The 5,138-nt window shown below is 40.4% G+C and overlaps 1 protein-coding gene across 1 annotated transcript in view; it reads right to left on the reverse strand.

Moving 5' to 3' along the window:
* LOC110334854 (cytochrome P450 2D3-like) overlaps nucleotides 1-5,138 on the reverse strand; it is a 21,300-nt gene that overhangs the window by 11,757 nt on the left and 4,405 nt on the right. The window lies entirely within an intron of this gene.

Genomic DNA, 5,138 nt, shown 5'->3' on the forward strand with positions numbered 1-5,138 from the left:
TGGAATACTCCAATATTTGTTATTAAGAAAAAATCTGGTAAATGGAGATTGTTACAAGATCTAAGGAAGGTTAATGAAACCATGGTACATACGGGAGCTTTACAACCTGGGCTTCCATCTCTGGTAGCCATTCCTAAAAGATATTATAAAATTGTGTAGACTTAAAGGATTGCTTTTTACTATTCCTTTGCACCCTGAGGATTGTGAAAGAATGGCATTCAGTGTTCCTTTTGTTAATTTTAATGAACCTATGAAAAGATATCAATGGACAATTCTTCCTCAGGGCATGGCTAACAATCCTACTTTATGTCAAAATTTGTGGCACCAGCCATTCAGCCTGTGAGACAACAATGGCCTATGATTTACATAATTAATTACACAGATGATATCTTGATGGCAGGAAAATCTCCTCAGGAATTACTTTTATGTTATAGAGATTTCTAACAGGCTTTACCTGATAAGGGGCTACAAATAGCTCCCCAAAAGATACAGACTTAGGATCCTTATAATTATTTGAGTTTTAGACTTACAGATTAAGCTGTTTTCCCCAAAAACATAGTTATTCACATTTAAAAACTTTAAATGATTTTCAAAAATTGCTAGGTGACCTTAATTGGCTTCGCCCCTATTTAAAGCTTACTACAGGAGAATTGAAACCTTTATTGGATATTCTTAAAGGGAGTTCTGATTCTACCTCCCCTAGATCTTTAACCTCAGAAGGATTGCTGGCCTTGCAAAAAGTGGAAAGAGCCATTGAAGAACAATTTGTTACTTATATAGATTACTCTTTGCCTTTACATCTGTTAATTTTTAATACAATTCATGCACCTACAGGATTGTTGTGGCAAAGAGCTCCTCTGATGTGGATTCATTTGGGGATATCTCCTAAACGTAATAGCCTGCCATATTATGAAGCAGTAGCCCAGATGATTATGCTTGGAAGGAAGCAGGAACTAACTTATTTTGGCAAAGAGCCCAGTATCATTGCTCACCCTTATAGTGTAGATCAAGATACTTGGCTGAAACAACACAGTACAAATTTGTTGTTTGCTCAAGTAGGATTTATAGGAACTATAGATAATCATTATCCTCAAGATAGACTGATACAATTTTTAAATATACATGAAGTGATATTTCCTAATATGACCTCTTTACAGCCTTTGTGTAATGCTCTTTTGATTTTTACTGATGGCTCCTCTAAAAGACGAACTGGATACCTAGTAAATAATAAACAGGCAGTCATAGAGACTCCTGAGCTTTCAGCTCAGTTAGCATAGCTGACAGCAGTATTAAATGTTTTTCAGTCTGTAAATGATGCTTTTAATATTTTTACTGAAAGTTGAAAACAACCTTTTTATATTGTTTATATACGAGCTCATTCTGGTCTTCCTGGACCCTTTACTGCAGGTAATGATTGCATTTACAGAGCTCTAATAGGAGAGACCTTAATTTGAGATCCTGTTGCATTGGCTAGACGTGATCAAGATACATTTCATCTCTCTAGCCATACCTTAAGGCACTGACACAAGATCACTAAGGAGCAGGCAAGAATGATCTTAAAACAATGTCCTAAATGTATTACATTATCTCCAGTTCCACATTTAGGAGTTAATCCAGGAGGCCTTATGCCCAATCACATTTGGCAAATGGATGTAACTCATTATGCAGAATTTGGAAAATTAAAATATATGCATTTTTGTATTGACACTTGTTCAGGATTTCTTTTTGCTTCTCTACATATGGGAGAGGCCTCTAAAAATGTAATTGATCGTTGTTTACAAGCCTTCAATGCTAAGTGCTTGCCTAGAGTCGTTAAAACAGATAATGGCCCAGTTTATATTGGCAACAATTTTATTTCATTTTGTAAGGAATTTGGTATTAAACATGAAACTGGAATTCCTTATACCTCCATGGGACTCATCGCACTCTGAAAAATTGGCTTTTAAAAACAAAACAGGGGCAGTTATACCCCTAAAGGTCACAAAAAGCACATCTTGCTTTTGTATTATTTGTTTTGAATTTTTTGCAAACTGGCACTAAAGTTCAGTCTGCAGTGGATCGCAACTAGCATCTAGTTACTTCCAGTTCTTCTGCCATGGTTAAGTGGCGGGACCCATTAACTAATGCGTGGAATGGTCCAGACCCTCTTTTACTTTGGGGAAGAGGTTCCGTCTGCATTTTTTTTTTCACAAAAAGAAGATGAAGCAAGATGGTTACCAGAAAGATTGATTCATCAAGTGGATACAGCCTCTGAATCTTCTAGTAAGTATAATACCCACCTTGGTGATGGCTAAAAATATTTTTTAGCAAAAAGAACTAATTTGGAGTGCAGCCTCCACTAACAGAGAATTTACAGCATTTCTGTTGATTCTTAAAGCTGATTCCCCCACACCTGGAAGCTATAACCTGAGCTTAATCATTGCTAATTTGCAACTGAATAGAGTACCTGGGCTTCCCCAAAGAAACTTTTATCTCATTTCTTTACAACTGTTTTGGGTTTGTGTTTCAAGCACGTCAGCTAACACCCTACAACCTGTCTGCAGACAGAGTGCAGCTTCACCTTCAGCAAGAACAGTGGCAGAAATTCTACGATATGAAAAAACATGTCAAGTATGTATTGTGGCTTTGGTATGATTTGGGAATAAGGTGTGCTATGACAGCTGGACAGTCAATGACGGGCAACCAGATTTTGGAACTATAGCAATCTAAGACAGAGGTATATGCCAAGAGGCCAGGGTTTATTAGTAATACTCCACAGAGCCATGTTTGTGCAAAATAATCACAAACAAGCTGCATATATCCTCCTTGACGGATAAGAATAGTTTGGGAAAATCTGAGACTCAAAGTCAGACGTGGCCACCAGCCACCATAATTCCCAGGCAGGACGATGGAGCATAAATATATTTTGTGCCCAAGTCCAGCTAATTTTTATTATATATTTAGGGGGGATTTGTTGCCTCCTTTCAGCCTTGAAGCAGGCTGTTTCAGACCTCGCTGCCAGTAAGCACAGGACCACCTGGGGTGGTACCTTCCAACTTGTCAAGCTGGTTCTATTGTCTACACTTGCCACTGCTCTTCAAAGTGTCCCCACTGCCTGCTAAGAGACTCTTGAGATATTCCAAAGACAGCATCCTGAAGATCCACATACAGGTTCGCACCTCTACTACAGGCTCCAAGAACGGGTTGGTGGGGGATGGGCCTCCCCCCTCTATATGAGCTCAGAACATCATTAAACTTGAGGGTTTTGATCAGAATACTTTTATCTTAGCCTTCTGTCCTTGTTCACCATCTATTCTCTTTCAGCCCCAGCCCACATTTCAGGAAATACCCAGTTCGGGTGTGGCCCCAGGCGGTTGCACTCAATCATTCAGTGGTGAAGTACACTGGCTTCTCATCCAATGGAGCCAGGCTTCACTCCCAGCACCCACAAGGTGATTTACAACTAACAGCAACTCAAGTCCCTGGGGATATTACCCCCTTTTCTGTTTTGTACACACTGCATGAATGCAGACAAATACTCATGGATATGCAATAACGATAAACGGGAGAGGTGGGACAAAGAAGAGTATGGAGTAAATAGATATTAGTTAAATCTGTAGGCACAAGGAAGAGTTCTGAGAAGTATACTTTCCCCAACATGGTGAGTGTTTGGTCCTGTTCATTATACAAACCTGTTAGAGACCAGGTTGAAATAACCCAGGCATCTTACATCCCAGGCATCTCACAGCCCAGGCAATTTTACAGCATACAGCTGGGAGCCATATACTTCTTAGCCTTAGACATTTCCCCTCTCCCTCTACAGCTATTCTGTGGGAACCAGCAAGATTCCAGCCCTAAGCAAACATCATTGACTGAGGAAGTTTCCTTGTATTCTGGAGCTGCCAGGAGCTGTCACCTTGGGCTGTTAGGAGGATCCAGGACTCTGAGATAAGCCGCCCGATGTTCAGGAGCAGTGACACCAAGGACCTGAGATAAATCACTAAAGTTTCAAGACTAGCAATTAGCTCTCCCCATTTGTCCTTCACTACATTATTTTGATCACTCCCCAACCCCTCTCTGTATTGTATAAAACTTGAGACTTTACCCTTAGTAAATGAGACAATGACAACAACAGGTCTTAGTCTCTTCCTTTAACCCATTTCTATCTAGGTTTGGAATCCCCCTCGAGGACCATGTTCCCCGTGTTGGGGTACAAACCAGGGTCTGATGAGTGATGACTTGTTAAAGGAGTATCCTTAATATAACTATTTAAATAGATCCCATGGGAAAACATTTCTTTTACACAAAGCAAAAGCAAAATAAGTATCTTCACACAAGTTTGTTTCAAGGCAGGCCATATAGGTCAGGATTTGGGATGCTATAGTCTGGCCTCAGATTATATGGCATCTAAAATGAGCCTTTTGGAGTGTCCCATGCCTAAGAACCATGCTCTCCGTCCCAAACAAACCCATACATTTTCAAGATTCCAAAATACTTGAACTTTCCTAGTGAGCAATATCCACTACATTTGTCACACATGGTTGCAGGGAGGACTCTTCTCAGTCTTGACAGGTGTTCCCAGACAGAACAGTGGAATCCTGCCCATATTCCTGGAGTGTGACCAGTACCATTTTTCAACAGCATATTGCTTCCACATCCTTTGAGTCCAGCAAGCCTGAGTGTGAAGACAGCAGCTTTTCTAGTTGTGAGAGCGCTCTTAACCACCATTTGTGGCTCTTCATGCTCTTGGGGAACTATGTAAACACTATCACACAATAAGTATTGTTCTGATTTTCAGAACAAGCCATACAGGTTGTTCTTTCACTAACCCATGAGAATGACTTCTGTGTGCAGTGTGTGACCAAATTAGCAGCCACTGGTAGGTCTTTTTGTATGATATAGGATCAACCACGGAACATCAACACAACTACCTCTCCTTCTACCTTATCTGGATGCTTCCCTCTCTCCTCCCTTTCATTCGCCATCCTTCCAACCTTCAGCACTCTCTGATGACTACCCATCCCTCACTGCTTTCTGAGAATGCTCTCTTGAAGTAGTCCATGTTAAACAGCCCAAGTGGGCCTTGAATTTGCATCTTCTTGCTTCATTCTCCCATGTGCTTTGAAGAAAACCACTGCTCCTTGAGTAATAAACTCTAT

The sequence above is a fragment of the Mus pahari genome, chromosome 17, assembly GCF_900095145.1.
Source record: "Mus pahari chromosome 17, PAHARI_EIJ_v1.1, whole genome shotgun sequence".
Classification (NCBI taxonomy): Eukaryota; Metazoa; Chordata; class Mammalia; order Rodentia; family Muridae; genus Mus; species Mus pahari.